Raw genomic sequence first — 22,195 nt, 5'->3', positions numbered from 1 at the left:
AAATATCTTATTTATTTGTTTAATTTGAAACTGATAATGTAAGATAAAGTTAGTTTAAAATTAACTGATATTTATGTTGGAATAAATATCTTGTCTTAAAAGCTGATTAAATAAACAAATGAGAAAATTAGGGCAACCCTAATAGGGCTGAGCGACACACATTGTACAATATAGTGTGTGCGTCCTAGCATCAGGGTTTCTATCCCTGGGATTTGAATTTTCAATTTCAAATAATTTTTTTTAATAAGATATTTAATTATTATTTTAAATATGATTTAAATAGATAATTAAATGAAAATATCTACTAAGTTTTAATTTGAATTTTATTTTAATTAAATAAAGATTATTTAATTAGATTAAATATCTTTATAAATCTGATATACGTGATATTCAAAAAAGAATGAAGGATGGTTAATCAGACTCTCTCTCTCTCTCTCAAAAGCGATAGTTTTTTCTAAACCTGAAAACTATTCTAAACCTTCTCTCTGTCAAAACTCTCAAGATCTCATGTTGAGTACATCTAGGGAGTCACATAAATCAACCTTTTGAATCCTACATGCCATCACACGTTCTTGTGTGTTTGAGGATTGGTCTGAAATATCAGGGTGTGAGATCTCAGAACACTGGATGATTTATACAAAAAGACTCAAGGACACTTGATAGGCTACAAGAGGTAATCCCTGATCTATTTGTATGTTATTTATTATTTATATCTGTATATGATTGTGGCTGGTATTAATATTTATTAAAATGGGTCCATATATTCCGCTACGTACCTTTTATATGATCAATTAATACCACAACACAGTGTCCACAACACCCTAAGATTTGGGTTCGACGCTTCTAACAATGAGACAGAGTATGAGGTGCTGATTGTTGGTGTTTGAGTTGTGCTTGAGCTTAAGGCTGAGGGCCTCAAGATTTTCAGTGACTCGCAGCTGGTAGTTAATCAGGTACTCGGGTAGTACCAGGCCTAAGGAACAAAAATGACCACTTACCTAGCGAAGATCTAGGAGATGCTACATGGCTTCAGAAAATTCACAATTAGACAAGTGCCACGGGAACAGAGCTCGAACGCTGATGCCCTGCCAAAGCTTGCAACCACCAAGGATGCTGAACTGATCAATGTTGTCCCCATCTACTAACTGTCTTCTCCGAGTATCTCAACGCCCAAGGAGTTGGAGGCGATCCAGCCCCAAGACGGGTGGATGGAGCCCATAATTAATTATCTCGTCTCAGGGGAGATGCCGCAGGATAAGAAAATAGCCCAGAAGCTACTTTACCAGGCGCTTCGGTATATTATCATGGACAACAGGTTGTATAGGCGGGGATACTCATTGCCTCTGTTATGGTGCGTGTCCAAGAAAGAAGCCAGCATGATACTCCAAGAAGTGCATGAGGGCTTTCGCGGCGACCACGCCGGGGGCGGGCAGAGCCTTGCCAAGAAAATCTTGGGCCAGGGATTCTTCTGGCTCACCATGAACTGAGACGCAATGGACTATGTCAAGAAGTATGACAAGTGCCAACATTTTTCCAACATACCTCGAGCTCCCCCGAATGAGCTCACTCAGATGACGAGTTCTTGGTAGTCTGGGGCATCAACCTTATTAGGTCCCTGCCCATGGGAAAAGGAGGAGTGAAGTATGTGATAATGGCAGTCGACTATTTCATGAAGTGGGTCAAGGTCGAGCCACTTGCTATTATCACTTCCAAGAAGACGTTGGACTTCGTCATTAAGAACATCGTTTGCCGACATGGGCTCCCAAGGAAGATAGTCTCTGTCAACGGTCTGCAGTTCGATAGCGAGGTGTTCACAGATTTCTATCAGATACATGGAGTCATGAAAAGATTTTCTTCCGTCACCCACTTACACGCAAACAGGCAGGTGGACGCAGTCAACATGACGCTCAAGGCCACCATAAAGAAAAGGATTGAAGAGACGAAATGCACATGGCCCAAGGAACTGCCTAGGGCATTGTGGACCTATCGCACCACTGCCAGGACCTCCACCGACCACTTGCCATTCTCGATGGCCTACGGGTATGAAGCTATGCTCTAGTTGAGGCAGCAATCTCCACGCACCAAAGGGATACATATGACCTGACCACAGACCATGCTATATTGTGAGAATCCCTGGACCTCATGCAAGAGCTCCGCGAACCTTCTCAACTTCGAGTAGTGTCCTACCAACATAAGGTAGCCATGTATTTCAACTCTAAAGTGAAGGATAGAAAGTTTGGGGTCAAAGATGTGGTGTTGGAAAGAGTCTTCTTAGCGACCCGAGACCCAGGAGCAGGAGTGTTGGGACCCAACTCAGAAGGCCCACACCAAGTCAAGAGCGTTGTATGTCCAGGGACATACAGATTGACCCGACTAAGTGGGGAGTTGATTCCCCATGCCTGGATGTCAAGCATCTTTGCCGATATTACCAAAAGTAAGAGCAGTGAACCTTGTTAATTTTTGTAGTCCCCCTTGTAGCCTCCGTGCACATTTAATGGAAACCATGTATATAAAACAAAAATAAATTATAAATTTGTTTATCTGCTTATATTTTTTGGTTTCCTTTATTCTGTTAAGGTGTAAGAGCACCCGCTTGCTGGCTTGAACAAGCAAATGCAGACTAATATCCGATCACTTGGGGGGCATGGTGTTAGGACAGCATCACGCCTTGTAGGGAATGAACTAGGAAACTAAGCTTGCTAAGCGGAGTACGCTTAGTGTCGCCACCCTGAGATTAGAAAACCCTAGGAAACTAGTCGAGTCTGGCCTAGGAGACTGAGCATGTTCCAAGTAGAGTAGGGCTTAACACCTAGAAACTAGACATAATTTTAATAGCACGAGAACAGACCTACATCACCTCCCGTGGACATTACGCCTGAGGAGCTCTTATCAAGTCCTTGATCTCAAGATGCGAACAGAAGACTAATTACTTCATACTTGGTCTCGGGGCAGACTTAGGACGCCTCCCGTGGACATTATGCTCGAGGAGTTATGCCTAAGTCCTCCATATGCCTCGAAGATTATAGCATCGGGAAGTCCATGACATGGGGAGCTTGGCTAGCTGATGAGTGAAGCACCCCTAATCTTGCAGGATCCCATAGAGACGTAGTGCCAAAAAGATCCAAGTAACACGAGATTGGATTTAACACTCTCCCAAGGATAGCACGCACCTGGGGGCAGTGAACAAATCCCAATCCTCGAGATGTGAACGGAATTCCGAGTCACTAATACTCGGACACTAGCATAAGTCGCCTTAGGACTTGAGCATAATGGTTTGCGGGATATTGACCTTAAGAGCAAAATAAATCCCAAGTAGCGTGAGTATGGACTGAAGTTACCTCCCGAGGACACCGTGCTGGAGGAGCATGGAATCAGTCCTGTGATCTCGAAATGCAAATGGAAGCCCGAGTTGTTGGAACTCGGGGCTAGACCTCGAGCTCTCAAAATCGAGGTGTCACGATATACCTAGTCCATAAGCGTGAATTCATCCCCCTAGGCTTGGGATGATGAATTCACGACTTCTACATGAATAGGTCCCGAGTTGATAAACAATAGACTATGTTCCCGGGGGCAGATATCTTAGTGTGGATGACCCTCCTAAAGCCCCGAGTCGTCAGGGTTCGGGGACACGGGATGACATTAAACTTACTTTCAAGGACATTGAGCCTAGATGGCTACACTAAATGTCTTAAGCGTCGAGCACTAATGTAGAACCTTATAATACTAGAACTCCTAAAGTCTGAGGCATTGGAACTTGAAGGTGTGTGATAGTCTAGTGCTCTCACTTGACACGACATCAAAGTTACTCTTGTGACCTTGAGCCTAAGATGAAACACTAGATGCATAATTGTGTAAACACGGGTAAAAAAATCCTCAAGCTCTAAGTACCACAGGTAGACCCTATCCTGAGTCATTGGAACTCGGGGACAAAGGGTCGCATCAAGTGACCACTTGACCTAGCGTTAATGTTACTCTTAAGGACCGTGTGCCTACTAAACAACACTAAACGCATAAAAATTTCCTAAGTAATGAGATAAGTCGATAAAGACTCAAGCGCGAGACCTAGGTCAGCGTCTAGAGACCCTCATAATTTACGATTGCGTTAAGGGGATAAAAACCTATTTAAAAGAAACGCATTGTATAGTCTGTAGAAATAAAAAATAGACAAATTAATTGTCTATGGCACACAAGCCTAAATAAGCAGCGACAAATGCTCGGGGGCTCAAGCTTCAACTCCCCTCTAAAACCTCCTCCACCAGATGAATGATTGGGTTTGTCCATGGGAACTCCCTGCCTGATGGGCCGCACCTTGAATTGCCTCCATAGCTTGAGTCACCTCAACTACTTGGGCCACCTCAACTACTTGGGCCACCTCGACCGCTTGAGTTGACTCAACTACTTGGGCCACCTCGGTAGCATGCGTCCCCTGGGCTACTTGGGCTGCCTCGGTAGATTTCGTCGCCCCGGTAGTCTAGGTCGCCTTGGCCGTTTGGGCCACTTTGGCAGCTTGGGCCGCCTCAACAACTCGAGTTGCTTCAGTGGTTGCTAGGAGGCGTTCTTTGAAGAGGAGTTTATACTTCTCAAGATCTCCAATAATGTCCAAGCACATATCTATTGGGGTTTTATGCCATTATTAAAACCCAATTTCTTTGTAATCTCATTTATTATCAATAAAAGAATAGAAATCATTTTTTGACTTGGTCAATCACTTTGCTCACATGTTTTATTTTCATAATTATTTGTTTAATATAATATTCTATTAAATCCTGAGCATATAGTTAATCGTATTTATAGTGACGTGATCTCAGTGGAATATAAATATGATTACATGTTCAAAAAAATTAATTAGTCCTAAGATTAGTCAGTGCACTAGATTTACACTGACTTGCCAATCTACGATATGATCTACTTACACATTGCAGTGTTACGTTCTTTCCAGAACATTAGCAAAGTAGATAGGATCAGATGTATTTGTTACATTAGACAGGACCAATAATGACAATAGATAGGATAAGTAAACATATAGTTATTATCTATTCTAGTCATATCATATAGTTGACCATAGGTCGATTTAATCTCAATTCTGAGTGGTTAGTATTCGATCTGGTTGTATTATTTGAGTTCTTTGACTTTTTCATTACCAGCTTCCCCTACGGGCTAGCCCATACTTACATCTTGGGAACTCGGTAGTATAATTGAGTGGGAGTGTTAATCATAGATATGAACATCTATAGCTTCTGATGAAGAACTGAAACGATGGTTTCCTTTTAGTTTGGTTCAAGGTGCTAAATAATAGAGATCTCATTTCAGTAATTAATATTAGTTTACAGAAATATCATTTACAAGGAACTAAGTGTTTTATGAATAAAATACAATGAGGGGTAAAACGATATTTTAGTCCCATCTCATTATAGATCGTCTATAGAGGATTGAGTGAAAATTATGGTTGTAACAATGAATAAATAATAACGTATCTATATTTCTTATAGAGCATTCTATGAATTCAAGAGTGCAATTCCGAGTCTTTGGTGGAGTCATGAGGAATTAATAAGTTAGTAAATTTATTTGTTAGATTTATGATAACTTATTTGAGCTTGATTTCATAGGCCCATGGTCCCCACTGTACCTTGGATAAAATCATCTAGATAGTCTCAATTAATTGATTTAATTAACAATTAGAATTATCAAAGTTGACCAAGTCAATTTTGGATAGTTTCACTGAGTTATACATATTAGAGAAGAAAAGAGAAATTAGGGCAGATTTATTAATTAAGATAAATAGGTATCTAAATTAATAAATAAGTTTAAATCAAGGTTCAAATTACAAATAATTAATTTGGTAAAGGATTTTAAAAATTATTTAATTAATTAAATCAATAGAAAAAATACAGGCCTTGATTTTAAGTCGTACGAGCTTATAGTCAAATGGGAAATTTCACGGGCCTAAAGCCCATGATAATTTTGACCTAGGGCTATTAATTGACTATTATTTTATTGATTTTTTTATTAAATAAATGACCTAATTGAGTCTGTAAAAGGAATGCTAAGAGAGAGTTGAAATCAGGAATTCAAATTTCTGAATCACAAATTTCTGATAGGTTTTATATTCTCTCTAACCATAAGTCCATTTCTAAGCCTCATTGTTCTTTTCTCTTCTTCTCTCTATATCTATCTCATGTGTTAAGAATTTCCCACCCCAGTCTAGGTGATTCTAAGGATTCTTTGGAAGACTGTGAAGATAATTGAGGAACAGTTCAGTTTCTTGGTAATACTCAGCGACAGAAAGGATACAAGGGTTAGAGAAACTGAAGGAAGGACTCATTCATTCTGCTGCGTATAATGTAAGTATTCTTATCATTATTTCTCTTTGAATTAAATTTTAGAAACATGTTCTAGGTTGTCTCATATTAACTTGTTTAATATTAGAGCTACAAGAAAATAAATAAAGATCATGTATAAGTTTTCCCAACAACATCTTGGTTGTTGAACTAGGCCACATAGAAGGCATCCTCGGCGATAGTCTCGACCTCCTTCTTAACTTTGTCCACCTGATGCAGGGAAGATCTATTAATCTTTCTGGCTTGGATGGTTTTCCTCTCACCAATCTCGGCTCAGTCGGTAGCCTCCTTACGCTGCTCCTGAAGCTGGGAGTTTTCAACGACCCCTCGGGCGACCTCAGTCGTTGCTTTTTTTGCCTCCTTCTGGGCCTGTCGCATGCCTTCGGTGGCCTTTTCTGTAGCCTCTTCAAGCTCTCGAGAATGCTTTTGCTCGGCTTCCAGGGCTGCCTGAACTTGAGCAAGCTCTTCTTGAAGGCATCAGAGCTTTTCCTTAAGGACAAATACCTTGTCCTGAGACCACTGGAGTTGATAAGATTTCTCCATAATGATATCGCCCAAGTGCTGGCAAGACAAGGCAGACTGTAGAAAAGGAGGAGATTAGCTCAAGTATTGTGGGAATAAAACAAAAAATAGAGAATTAGTGACTTACTCGGATGGTGGCATACCGACATGAGGACACAAGAGAGGCCTCATTGTTGTCGCCCAGTTGGGTGAAACTGCGAGCGCTCAGCTAACACATGATGGAGCTAACCCCCTGGAGGAGCTCGACAGCAAGAGGGGTGACAACCTCCCCTAATTTGGCGGAGAATAGGGTCTCTAGCTCAGCCCGACCTATCAGAGGAATGATTAGTATTTCTCTAGCCGACTTCATTTGGTGAAGGGCCTTCGCGCTCTCGTGGAGGAGCTTGTTGTCTTCCTCCATTCTTTCCTCAAAATGATAGAGCATCCTTTGATATTGCTCCACCTGGGCCCCCTCGTACCTCTCGGGGTATACCAAAAGACGGGCAAGGGGTGGCACCCTTGCTTTGTCTGAGCCTTGGACGACTTCACCTGGCACGGGGGAGGAAGGGATCTCCAAGATCGGGGGCGGATCCACCGCAGGAAATTCCACAGGGGGGTAGGAACCCTTAGCCTCTTGGATGGTGGAGAGGGTTCTGGATTCTCACGAGGACGCGATGGCCCCCAGAAGCCGAAGAGCTTAGGGGTGCTCTTAGTCTCAAGGCAGACCAAGCAATGTTAGCTAGTCCCATATGATCTGCAAGAACGAATAGATGGTTAGTGCATATTCCAAAACAATGTAAAGCAACACTGTAGGCTCCTTGAAAGCCCACCATTAGTTGTGTCTTGGTGTAGGCATTGAAGGTGTCTTATCCTATCTTCCATCTCATAACTCAATTTGGTGCCATATTTTCTGAACCAGTTAGAGTTAAAAGACGTCACTCGTTCTAAGGGTACAAAGCCTAGAAGAAGTAGCTGTCTCCTTGGCCGCTGAAGGTATACGTCTATCAGGTCTAGGTAGTCCTGATGTTCTTCCCTAGTCCAGTGCCGATGCGTAATCTGGCCACAGTGAAGGAGGGTAGGAGAGGCCCAAACGTGCTCAGGACTAATCCTTTCCCCTACATGGGGAGCATGGTTTAGAGTAATGGGCGATTTACCTGGGGCAAGATGAAAAACCTCCATCCCGCTTGAAGTTCTTCCTTGAGCTCCCTATCTTCCTGGCTTCTCGGGCTACCTCTGCGACCCGCATGTTCTCCAGCCGCTCCTCTGCAAGCTACTGGTGCAAAGTCCTTCGGGTGACCTCATCAAGGACTCCAAATCCCGAGACTTCTTGGACTGGCAGTATTTAGTCAGTTCGAGGTTGCTGATCTTCTATCCCGCGCTGAGAAGCCTTGACCCGAAGAGATTGTCCTTCGTCACCAGGAAGCTGAGATCTAGATCTTGGTCGGGGAGGGATTTCATCTCCTCAAGATGATCCTTGTAACGTCCTCCTAATCCAGAACCATTACACTATGTACTTTAAATTGTGTCGGACTTGCTAATCAAGTCATTTGGCTTAAATCGTGCAACTATAGTTAATGACAAGAGTTACGGTTAAAAATTTTGGTCAAAAGAAATCGTTGACTCTTATTTAAAATGTTTCATACATTCGCGGGATCCCAAAATATTACAACCAAATTCTTAAAGAAGTGTAGGTATATCAAAAATCACATCCAACCGACCTAAGCGGCAAATACTAGGCCACAACCTTAGTTCCACTGATATATCCTTGGCCGTGGTAGTCGAGTAGCCGCATATGTACACGCCGCCACCGAAGTTCTCAAACTCATGGCCACTCAAGCTTTCCCTTCCCCATATCTGCACTACCAAGCACTCGTGAGAAAAGGCTTAACATGACAACTCTACATGTGGATAAAGAGAAAATACAGATATCTAGATACTTATCTAGCCTGTCCAGCAATAATAACCTACACGTACAATCATTCAGTTACAAACAAATGGTCATTGGAACAATTTGGGGCCGCTACCATGAACAGTTGACTATAGAGCCAACCCTGGGGCCTATTCCCTAGCTATGTGACCATAGAGTCACCTGGGGCCCTTGCCCATAGCTTTGAGTAACTAACCATAGAGCTAGGGTCGGCAAATGTTATTGTATGTTGGTGATTTAGGCCTAAGCCTTTCGACCAGCGCGCAATGTGCTTTTGCCATCCTTGACTAATAAGTCAAGCCCTGATCCAGGTATTCAAAATACAAAACAGAAATAGATATGAATATGCATATCCCAACAAAATGAGTACGCATGCATGTTAATCACATAACACCATCGACTAACCGTACTCACAATACTAATCATACCTACTTAACGGGGCCTGAGGCCCTAACCACAGAATCCAAGCAACAAACATGAAACACTTAAGCGGATATAGAATATTCAAGTAAGATCAGTCAACATGTGAAATAATAGCTTAAACATAAATGTTCTCAGCGGCCCAAGCCCTAATCATAATTATTGATAACAGTCGGGCCAAGCCCTGATGACATATACCACATATTGGGTGCAGTTTTCTTACCTCAGGTCCGAGAATAGCGTAAAATAAGGACCACCCTCGAGCACGATCCTGGTTCCGAGCTCCTAGTGATAGACTAGTCCCAACCATAATATAGGATACCATAAATAACGAGCAAATAAAGGCTTGTAGACCAAGTCCTAGCCTCCGGGGCCTCGAATTCCACTAAATCGGGTAATGGAATCGATCCCGAGCCCAAAGGAAAAGGTTCCCGTCATTAAAAACTCCCCAAGGCCAAAACTGCCCTGACCTTGAGGGTCGCGGCGCTCCCCCTCTTATCCGAGGCCCTCTCCCTCTACCAAAGGAATGCGGGTCGCGACCTACCTAAGAGTGTCGCGGCGCGCCTCCCAGACAGAGGCCACCCTGAGTCGCAAACCCTCAAGAACAGAGCCATGACTTAGCACTGCGAACCCATATTTTCTCCATTTCCCAACAACCAAATCCAACCTAAATTATCCCAATTTCACCCCAAACCCATAATTAAATCACCATAATAGCTCTAACATCCTCCCAGCAGCAAAACCCAACATGAACCTAGTTACATAACTCATTAAAACACCAAATTCAACTCTTAAGCTATAAAGTTCAAGAACACCTTAAAACAGCCAAACCAACATAGAATTTCATTGGAAAACATGATCTAAAGCTTACCTCATCTGGAAGTTAATCTCTCAAGCTGCAACAAAACTAATCCCCCAAGTTTAGGCCTTCAATTCCCTTGCCTTCAGCGAACAATTCTTCAAGAATTCCTTCTTAATTCTTCAAAACCAGCTTAAGGAGGCTTAGATAGAAAGATAGTGAGAGAGAGAGAGTGTGAGTCAGCTAGTAGACTATTCTGGGTGTTTCTTTTTGTTTCCTAAGGTTAAGTTTCACTTAAGTTCATCCCGAGGCTTAGGGTACGAAAGACATCCCCGAGGGCAAAATGGTCGAATTCCCTTGTATTCCCTCCTAAACTCACTAACTTTGAATATATCCCCAATTATTGATTCCCATTACCCGATAACTCAAATAAATTCCAAATACCCAAAATACCCCTTGACTCGCCTCGAATCGGGTATTGGGTCTCGTTGTGACTTTCCCGCTAACTTGCTCCCTAGGATCATCTCGTGCCGAGTAACTCAAATAAACCTACATAATAATGTTGTCTCACACATATATCACACATATATATACAATTATTCTCATAATGGGCCAAATTACGAAAGTTGCCCGTCTAATATGAAACGGGTCCACATGCATATTTAATACCCCTAAACATGCACCACTAGTTATATTATCATATAACTCACATAATCACAATCAAATATATCAAATAAACATATAAATCCATATATTTCCATCCTATCCCCCTAATCAAGGCCCTAAGCCTTATTAGGTAATTTTTGGAAGTGACAACTATCCCCTCCTTACAGAAATTTTGTCCTCAAAATTTTACTGAACAACATGGGATACTGAGTCTGCATATCTGCATCCAGCTCCTGGGTCGCTTCCTCAACCTTGATATTCCTCCAGAATACCTTAACTAAAGGTATAGTCTTATTCCTCAGGACCTTGTCCTTCCTGTCTAAAATCTGAGCTGGCTGCTCTTCATAGGATTAGTCTGTCTCTAGTTCCAGATCCTCATAACTCAGGATATGAGTTCCATCTGACACATACTTCCTCAACATGGAAATATGGAATACAGTGTGCACACTAGACATCACAAGGGTTAAGGCCAATTTATAGGCCACCTGATCGATTCTCTCCAAGATCTCAAATGGTCCCACAAACCTAGAGCTCAACTTGCCCTTCTCCTCGAATCTCTTCAGCCTTCTTAGTGGTTAAACCTTAAGGAAGACATAGTCCCCCACCTGAAATTCCACGTTCCTCTGCCTTGGGTTTAAAGAACTCTTCTCTCTACTCTGAAATACGAGCATCCGAGCTCTAATCTTATCAATAGCCTCAGTGGTCCTCTGAACTGCATCAGGACAAAAATATTTCTCCTCGCTGATCTCATCCTAATGCATGGGTGATCTACACTTCCTACCATACAACATCTCATAAGGTGTAACCCCAATAGTAGACTGGTAGTTGTTGTTATAGAAAAACTCTATCAGAGGAAAATATTTACTCCAGGAGCCTTCAAAGTCTAACACACATGCTCTCAGCATGTCCTCCAATATCTGGATAGTCCTCTCAGACTGACCGTCAGTCTGAGGATGATAAGTTGTACGACACTTCAGTTGTGTACCCATCGCCCTCTCCAAACTTTCCCAAAACTTGGAAGTAAAGATAGGATCCCTATCAGACATGATAGACCTCGGAGTCCCATAAAGGCGAACTATCTCCCTCATGTAGAGATCTGCATACTGATCAATAGCAAAATTCATCCATACTTGTAGGAAATGAGCTAATTTCGTATACCAATCCATGATGACCCAAATAGAATCATGTTGGCCTACTTTCCTGGGCAACCCCACCACGAAATCCATCGTGATGTCTTCCCACTTCCACTCTGGAATATCCAGAGGTTGTAACAACCCTGCTGGCCTCTAATGCTCAGCCTTGACCTGCTGACAGGTCAGGCAACTTGCCACATACTCAGTCACATCCCTCTTCATCCCAGGCCACCAATATAGAACTCTCAAATCTTGGCACATCTTCGTGGTGCCCAGATGTAGAGAGTAAGGGGTAGTATGAGATTCATCCACAATCTCCCATCTGAGCCTGTTGTCCATCAAACGCAAGTTCGATCCTTGTATCTCAACAAGCCCGTGATTGAGACTGTATAGTCCTTAGCTACTCCACCTAGGACGTCTCCTCTAATCCACCCCAACTGTGGATCATCTAACTGCTTTTCTTTAATCCTCTCCAAAAGAGTAGGCTGAAGGGTGATGTTGGCTAGCTGGTCCCACTACTAATTCAATTCCTGCTCTTGTCATATCATCAGCCAATTCCCTTGATATCTGCCAGAAACTATATAACTATCTCGGACCCTTCTGGCTTAAGGCTTCTGCTACCACGTTAGCCTTCCCAGGGTGATAGAGGATCTCACAATCATAATCCTTTACCAATTCTAACCAACGTCTTTGCCTCCTGTTAAGATCGTTCTGGGTGAAAAAGTATTATAAATTCTTGTGATCGGTGTATATCTCATCCTTCTCACAATACAAGTAGTGCCGCCACACCTTCAGTGTAAAAACTACTGCTGCAAGTTCTAAGTCATGTGTAGGGTACCTCTGCTGATACTCCTTCAACTGACATGATGCATAGGCAATCACCTTCAATGTCTGCATAACTACACAACCCAAACCCTGCCTTGAGGCGTCACAATAAACTACGAACTTGTCCCAATCTGTAGGAAGGCTCAAAACCAGAGCGGTGATCAAACTCTTCTTGAGCTTCTGGAATCTGTCTTCACACTTGTCTGACCATACAAACTTCTAATTATTGCATGTTAACTCTGTCAGTGACGACGCAATCTTGGAAAATCCCTCCACAAAGTGTTTGTAATACCCTGCCAATCCCAAGAAATTCTCGATCTCTGAAGAATTCTTCGGTCTTGACCAATCTCTGACTGCCTTGATCTTCACTAGATCCACCTTAATCCTATCCTTATTGACTATGTGACCTAAGAAAGTCACCTGTGGCAACCAAAATGCCCATTTCCTGTTCTTCGCATACAGCCTGTGTTCAGTCAACCTTTGTAGTACCAATCTGAGGTACTGCTCGTGTTATGTCTCTGTCCGAGAGTATATCAATATATCATCAATAAAGGCGATCACAAACTGGTCCAGGTAATCTTTGAACACCCTGTTCATTAAATCCATAAATGCTACCAGGGCATCCTCAGAGAACCATCCTTTTTCTTCACAAAGAGAACTGGTGCGCCCCATGGCGAGAAACTGGGCCTGATAAAGCCCAAGTCTAAAAACTCCTGTAGTTGAACCTTTAGTTCCTTCAACTCAACTGGAGCCGTCATATTAGGTGCCCTAGACACTGGCTCTGTTCCTGGTGCCAATTCAATTACTAACATAATCTCCCTATGTCGAGGTATCCCTGGTAGATCCTCTGGAAAATTGTCCAAAAAATCTCAGACTAATAGGGTCTGTTCTGGTCCCACTGGTACAACCTGAGCGGTATCCACCACGCTAGCTAAGAACCTTATGCTTCCTCCCTACAATAGGTCTCTAGCTCCGAGGTCGATAGTATCCGACAGAGACCCCACTTTCACTTCCAAGTTTTGGAAGAGCCTGCAGAAGGCAATGGGCACGCAGCTTCGGTTTAGTACCGCTTATCATCCTCAGATGGATGGACAGTCTAAGAGGACAATTCAGATACTGGAGGACATGTTACGAGCTTGTGTGTTGGATTTTGAGGGATCTTGGAGTAGGTATCTCCCTCTGATCGAGTTCTCGTACAATAACAGTTATCAGGCGACTATCGGAGTGGCTCCGTATGAGATGCTGTATGGAAGAAAGTGCAGATCGCCGATTCACTGGGAGGAGGCAGGTGAGAGAAGGTATTTAGGTCCTGAAATGGTTCAGAGGACCAATGAGGCACTTGAGAAGATTAGAGCTCGTATGCTCGCCTCCCAGAGTCGCCAGAAGAGTTATTCAGACCAGAAACGCAGAAGCGTGGAATTCCGGGTTGGGGATCATGTATTCCTCAGGGTTTCACCCCTGAGAGGAGTAAAACGATTTGGCGTTCGGGGCAAGCTGAGTCCCAGGTTTGTTGGTCCATTTGAGGTTCTAGAACGAATTGGGGAGGTGGCTTATAGGTTAGCAATGCCTCCAGCTCTATCAGGGGTTCATGATGTGTTTCATGTATCCATGCTCCGGAAGTATGTTTCGGACACTACTCATGTGTTGAGCTATGAGAAGTTGGAGTTGGATCGGGACTTATCATACGAAGAAAAGCCTGTTCAGATCCTTGATAGGAAGGACAAGGTCTTGAGGAGCAAGACCATCCCCTTGGTTAAAGTATTGTGGAGAAACAGCAAGGTCGAAGAGGCGACATGGGAACTGGAATCAGATATGCGGGAGCGGTATCCCGTGTTCAGGTAAATTTCGAGGACGAAATTCTCATGAGGAGGGGATAGTTGTAACGACCCAAATTCAGTGTTAAGGCTTAAGGGCCTGGAGTAGTGTGCCTGGAGGGCATGATGGGATTTTGTGTGTGACTTTATTAAGTTTAATGCATCATTATGATTTATTGCACGTTATATGACTATTTGATTATTTGAGATGCATGACTATGTGAATCAGTATGCATGTAGAACTGATTGTCTTAAAATGAGCATGATTGTAACTTGGCCATGTTAGGGCATAACTGTGATAATTGTACTATGTGAATTGTGCCATGTGAGTGTGATGTTTTATCAGGATGCACGCATCGAGACGGTCCTAGAGAGCTAGTTAGTCTAAAAGTCACAACGGGATGTTGTACCCGGCTCGGGAGGAGCCCAGGGGTACTTTGGGAATCTTATAAGTTGAGTTTAGAAAGAGTGATTAGTTATTGGTATTTTGGTAACCATTTGTAACTGCTGTGAGTAACAAGTTTTAAGATAGGAAGTGGTAGAATTGAAATGAAAGTGTTAAGACTTAAGTACCCTTGAAGGTTTAGCTTAGAAGGATTAGTAAGGAGGGGTAATTTGGTCTTTTGGCAAGGCAAATAGACTTTATGCAGCTGGGATTTAGGGGGTACGGTTTGGGCATTTGGGTCACTTGTGGCTTTGATAAAATTAGAAGAGAAGGAAAAGAAGAGGAGAGAAAGGCTAGGGCAAAGAAGAAGAAAGAAGAAGAGGTGTAGAAGGGGCTGAAGTGGGAAGCTTAGAAGGAGATCAAGGGAACTTTAGGGTGGATTCTACTCTTGAGGTAAGGATCTTATGCTTATTTAAGTTTGTTTTCTGTGTTGGTTGAGGAATTTAATGCTTGAGTTAAGATTTTCATGGGTTTTGGTTTGGGTTGTTGAATTTGAAATCAAAGGAGTGGATCTTGTGTGCATTGATGTTTTGGATTTGATTCTAGTGTTTATGGGGTGTTAGATTGTTCATATGATGTTTGGATTTGAGTTTTGGGGTTTAGGTTTTGGTTTGGGATGATTTGGAGAGGTTAAAGCTCGGGGAAAATTGCAAGAAAAACCCAGAATTCTGGGTCTGCGAAGGCGTGCCGCGGCAGGGTTTTTGTGTGCTGCGGCAAGGGAGCTTCTGTCTGATGGGTGCCGCGGCACAAGGATGTGGTGCCGCGGCACAAGGCAATTTTCAGGGTAGCTCTTTTTGGCAATTTTAGGTCTTAGCTCCGGGGGTTCGTGGGATGCCTCCGGGGTGTTGTTTTAAGGTTTTAGAGGTCCCGAGAGTGCGGGATTGGTCCCGAGAAGTGGTTTTGGGTTTGGTTAGTATTAAAAGTGTTTTATGTGTGTTGTGACTAGGATTTCGGAGAGGCTCGTGCTAGAGGATCGTGCTCGTGATCGTGGTGCATCGGAAAGCACGGATTACAGGTAAGAAAACCGTAACACCCGAGTTTAGGGCATGGCCCCACTGTGTGATTGTAGGGCGTGGCCCCGGATTGTATTACGTGCAAATGCTTAACCTTAAATGAACCGTGATGTGTGTGAATGTTTATTTTGAATGTACTATATGTGTGATTATGATGAAACGAGCGGCAGAGGCCGGGTACGGCATAGGCCGGGGCGGCCGTGGGCCGAAAGTAACACACAGCACATGGGATGCTTATATTCAGGGTGGGACCCAAGGGATACATTAGTTATCCTCGCGGTGAGAACCGAAACTCCAGGCTTTGGTAAGGCCTTGGGAGCGGCATGGCCGTACTTGTTTATTATGATGGTTTTCCTATGTGTCAGTGAATTATTGCCAGCTATTTGTTTTGCATAAGTTATGTGTTATCTGGGTTTTCTTGCTGGGCTTCGGCTCACGGGTGCTCCGTGTGGCAGGTAAAAGCAAGGAGTCAGTCAACCGGCCATGAGTATGGAGAGCGTGGGGGCGGCGCGTACATGTTCGGCCTGCCCGACTGCTTTGGTTGGGGGCATTTTGTATACGGCTGTACTTAACCATTCTTTTGATAGCTGATCAAGTGTAAATCTATTTTGAGTTGTAAATATTTTGTAAACCTTATTTTGGGATCCCAGATGTTTTATAATTAACGTTTTTAATGAAACTAAACATTTTCAAAGAGTACAGCCTTAAACTCTGGTTTATTCACACTTTTGGTTTTAGAAACCACTTGAGTCAATTAAATGCACAATTTTTGTTTTAAACTCACTTAGTAACGGCTCTAAGGTAGTAGGGCGTTACATCCCCAGTAGGAAACATAGTACCAAACCCCACAGTATAGAAGTCACATGGTCTACACAATCCATCTATAATCCTACTAGCGAAAAAAGTGTGCATAGCACTCGAATCAATCAAATCAGTATAGAAGGTTCCAGCACTAGAAAGTTGACCTATAACCACTAAGGGACTAGCCTCGGAATCTGCCTGGGTTAAGGTGAACACCCGAGCTAGCGTCAGGTTGTCCACCTTCTTCTACTCTTCCTTTATGGCTCTCAGGCAGTCTTTCTTCAAATGCCCTAAACTACCGCAAACAAAGCAGGCCTTCACCCGACATTCCCCAATATGGAGCCTCTGGCACCGAGTACACTCTGGCGGCCCATCTATACGCCCTGTGGCCTCTATCTGGCCCTGAAACTGAAACTGTATCCGGAGTCTTCCTATTCTAATCATTGCGACCTCCGCCCTACCAAAACCTGTAAATGGAGGTCCCAGCCTCCTAGAATCCCTTCTAATCATGCCAAATCTTGTTCTATACGCCCTCAGCAGTAAGCACTTTCTCCACAGCCTGTGCATAGGTAGTCAATCCTGTCACAAAGGTAATACGAACATCCCGGGCTATCATCGATTGTAGCCCCTGAAGGAACCTCTTTATTCTGGTCCCATCAGTGGGCAACAAATCCTTGACAAACTTTTCCAATCTGTCAAACTTCAGGGCATAATCAGTTACTATCATGTTACCCTGAAGTAACTTGCTAAATTCCTTAGCCTTTGTAGCTTTAACTGCGTCGTTGTAGTATTTTTCATTGAACAAGGGTCTGAACTCTTCCTATTCTATGGTGGTTACTCCTCTGGTCTGGGATACCACCTCCCACCAAATCGGGCATTCTCCCAAAACATATAAGTGGAGTAGGCCACTCTCTCATTACCACCTACCCTCATAAAGTCCAGGATGGTAGTTATATTGGTCGTCCACTGCTCAGCCTTCAGTGGATCTAAGCCACCCTCAATGACTGGAGGATGTTACTTTCTGAACCTCTCATACAGTGGTTCCCACCTATCTCCCCCTACCTGGGTCTGCACTACTACTAGTACCTTCGGCTGTATCACTTCCGGCACCGTGCCCTACGGCTTCCCTGCTAGAACCTGTTGCTGTCTCAAGATGCGTATCTCTTCTTCCTGCCTCTCTAATCTGGCTTGCATGTCAGAAAGCACTTGTTGCCAGTTTTCTGGAGCTGGTGGTGAGGCCTGGCTCTGGTCATTCCCTTCACTGGCATGTAACTCTTGGCCAGCCAACCTCTCTGACCTTCGAGGATTCATACTGGTACTTAATCCACCCTACAGTGATCAAATCAACCATTAGGTAAGTAATAACTATACCTCTTGCCGCCTGACGGTCCAAGATCAAACAAATAAACAAACAAGTGAAATGCTAATAAGCATGCCATCACATAATATACTCATTCATGGTGCTAATAAGCACATCCTCATATCCATCAGCAAATAACAATACACGTAAACATATCCAAGCATTTACGCAAGTATAACATTGCTAATAAGCATGTTCTTTTAATCCCTGACAGTGTTAATAAGCACTTCCTAGCCTATAAACAAATAATAACGCTAATAAGTGGTTCCCTTGCAATCACATGCAGTAACGATGCTAATAAGCACGTTCTTTATCATTCATGCAGCAGTCAAGGGACAAGCCCTATCAGATTATCTAATGCTTCCTAAACAGGCACATAGATAATGCATTCATATCATGTTTAAACATTTAAACACATAACCACATAATAATTACTGAACCCTGAGTTGAGCTTGTCTTTAGTGGCGAGTGTACATGCCCAACCAGTCTTCAGGAACCCTTACACCTTGCAGCTCTGATACCAAGTTGTAACATCCTCCAAATCCAGGACCGTTAAAATATGTATTTTAAATTGTGTCGAACTTGCTAATCAAGTCATTCGGCTTAAAACGTGCAACTATGGTTAATGAAAAGGGTTAGGGTTAAAACTTTTTGTCAAAAGAAACAGTTGAATTTTATTTAAAAAGTTCCATAGATTCGTGGGATCCCAAAATATTACAACCAAATTCTTAAAGAAGTGTAGGTTTATAAAAAATTACATCTAGCCGACCTAAGCGAAAAAAACAGGGCTACAACCCTAGTTCCTCTGAGATATCCTAGGTCATTGTGGTCGAGCAGCCACATATGTACACGCCGCCACCGAAGCTCTCTAACTCATTGCTGGTCAAGCTTTCCCTTCCCCTTACCTGCACCACAAAGAACCCGTGAGCCAAGGCTCAGCAAGAAAACTCTACATGTGCATAAACAGAAAATACAGATATCCAGATACTTATATAGCATGTCCAGCAATAATAACCAACACGGACAGTCATTCAGTTACAAACATATGGTCATTGGACCAATTTGGGGCCGCTGCCCTTAACAGTTTACCATAGAGCCAACCCCAGGGCCCTCACCCTTAGCTCTGAGTAACTAACCATAGAGCTACCCTAGAACTTTCAGTTTTCCAATGACCATAGGTTGGACAACGTAATAATAGATTTTTGATTTAGGCTTAAGCCTTTCGACTAGCACACAACGTGCTTTTACCGTCCTTGACTAATAAGTCAAGCCTTGATCCAGGTATTCAAACTTCAAAACAGAAACAAATATGAATAGGCATATCCCAAAAAAATGAGTACGCATGCATGTTAATCACATAACACCATCGAGTAACGGTACTCACTATTTAACGGGGTCGCAGGCCCTAACCACAGAATTTAAGCAACAAACATGAAACACTTAAGCGGATATAGAATATACAAGTAAGATCAATCAACATGCAAAACAATAGCTTAAACATAAACGTTCTCAGGGGCCCAAGCCCTAATCATAATTATTGATGACATATAACACGTATTGGGTGTAGTTTTCTTACCTCAAGTCAGAGTATAACATAAAATAAGGACGACCCTCGAGCATGGTCATGGTTCTGAGCCCCTAGCGATAACCTAGTCACAACCATAATATAGCATTCCATCAATAATTAGTAAATAAAGGCTTTCGGACCAAGCCCTAGCCTCTGGGTCCTCAGCCAATGGGATGCGGGCCGCGACCTGCCTAAGAGGGTCGTGGCATGCCACATAGACATTGGCCTCCCAGTGCCCTGGGTTCAGCTCAGTAGCGACCCATCAAGAACAGAGACACGACTTAGCACTGCGAACCCATATTTTCTCCATTTCCCAACAACCAAATCCAACCTAAATTATCCCAATTTCACCCCAAAACAATAATTAAATCACCGTAATATCTCTAACATCCTCCCAACAGCAAAACCCAACATGAACCTAGTTACAAAACTCATTAAAACACCAAATTCAACTTTTGAGCTATAAAGTTCAAGAACACCTTAAAACAGCCAAACCAACACATAATTTCTATGGAAAACATGATCTAAAGCTTACTTCAATTGGAAGTTAATCTCTCAAACTGCAACAAAACTAATCCCCCAAGTTTAGGCCTTCAATTCCTTAGCCTTCACCCAACAATTCTTCAAGAAATCCTTCTTAATTCTCCAAAACCAGCTTAAGGAAGCTTAGAGAGAAAGAGAGTGAGAGAGAGTGTGTGTGAGTCAGCCAGTAGAGTATTTCTGAGTGTTTCTTTTTGTTTCCTAAGGTTAAGTTTCACTTAAGTTAATCCCGAGGCTCGGGGTACCAAAAACGTCCCTAAGGGCAAAATGGTCAAATTCCCCAGTATTCCCTCCTAAACTCACTAACTTCAAATATATCCCCAATAATTGACTCGTCCCAACTCGAGTATTGGGTTCCGTTGTGACTTTCCCGCTAACTTGCTCCCTAGGATCGTCTCGTGCCGAGTAACTCAAATAAACCCACATAATAATGTGGTCTCACACATATATCACATATATATGTATACAATTATGCCTATAACAGGCCAAATTATTAAAGTTGCCCTTCTAATAAGAAACAGGCCCACATACATATTTAATACCTCTAAACATGCACCGCTAGTTATATTATCATACAACTCACATAATCACAATCAAATATATCAAATAAACATATAACTTCATATATTGCAATCCTGACCCCCTAATCAAGGCCCTAAGCCTTATTAGGTAATTTTGGGACGTTACAATCCTCAAAGTCTTGGACATAAGGAGTCCGGTGGATGGGGCCTATTAAGAGAAATGACTAAGTATAGAACACGAAACAATCCAGAAAATAGGAAAAAGAAAACGATCAGAGATGTACTCACCAACCTCGGAGAAGTCGAGGATCAGGGTCAGGTTGTTAAGGATCAGAAACCCAATTGTGAAGAAAAATGCATCCTTGAAATCCCGAGAATGGTTCTCAATGTTGTGAGAAGCCTTGTAGTTAAGTGCTAAGGTGGCATTCTTCACCAGGGCGTAGTACCCATATCGGGTTGACTTCTTCCTCAGTGTGGTACGGAAGCTGTAGAAGTACTGGATTTCCACCGGTGAAGGTGCGGGCCATTTCCGCTTCCAATACAAGACATACATCCCCGTGAGCACCCTGTAGGCATTGGGGGAGAGTTGTAAGAGAGATATCCCCATGTACTTCAGAAATTCCATGTAGTACTGGTGTAAGGGAAGGGTGGCCCAAGCCAAGGCGCCTAGAGCCAAGCCTATTGACGCTGTGGTACGACCCCTGGGGTTCCCAACATAGACACACGAGACACCTATCCGCAATCGAGTAGTGCCTCTAGGGCATCGGGGCATCGTAGCGGAATAAGGTAATCCTCCGCTTCAAATCCATCATCCTTGTACGTTTGAGTGGGGTGTGGAACGGGGCTCTGTTGACTTCTTCCACGGTTAACCCCCTATGGGCTGACGATTCTGGCCTCTCTACCACTGGGCTATCGGCACAACCAACCAGCTCTTGGCTGGTTCTTGAACTTCTGCCCTCGCGCCATCCCCGAATAAACCTTATTCACGGGCCATGTCGAAGATTTCCTGGTCGAAGAGATAGAAATAGTGCTTATGTAACTGTCAAAGTTCCTTAGACATTTGAGACAAAACCAAACAGTTAGTGTCCTAACCGAAGGAAAGATGGTCAAAAGACGGAAGACTATAAGAGTACTACTCAGGAAGAAGAGGAGACTTTTTCTAAAACTATGGGGTGTCCTCGGCACCCAGGATCAGGTCGAAGAACACCATTGGAGGTGATGAACCTACTGGAATCTGGGAATTTCCCAAATTCTGGTCACAGGTCCAAAAACGTGAAAGTGGTGTAAGATGTATCGTGGGCCATTTTGATCATTCCTAATGTCGAAATGTGCCTAAAAGGACTTGAGAAAACCAAAAACAACTTCTCAAATTCCATACAATTGACATTCCTAAGAATGCACCTAAACCCACAAGTAAAGCCTGATGCAAATACGAAATTAAAATATAGATAAGTAAGCACTTACTCGAAATGAAGAGTAGATAAGAGCTGAGGTGAGTCCTAACTCTGAAATATCGTCTGCCATT

Source organism: Humulus lupulus, chromosome 3 (genome assembly GCF_963169125.1).
Source record: "Humulus lupulus chromosome 3, drHumLupu1.1, whole genome shotgun sequence".
NCBI classification, from domain to species: Eukaryota; Viridiplantae; Streptophyta; class Magnoliopsida; order Rosales; family Cannabaceae; genus Humulus; species Humulus lupulus.
This window is presented reverse-complemented; position numbering follows the sequence as displayed.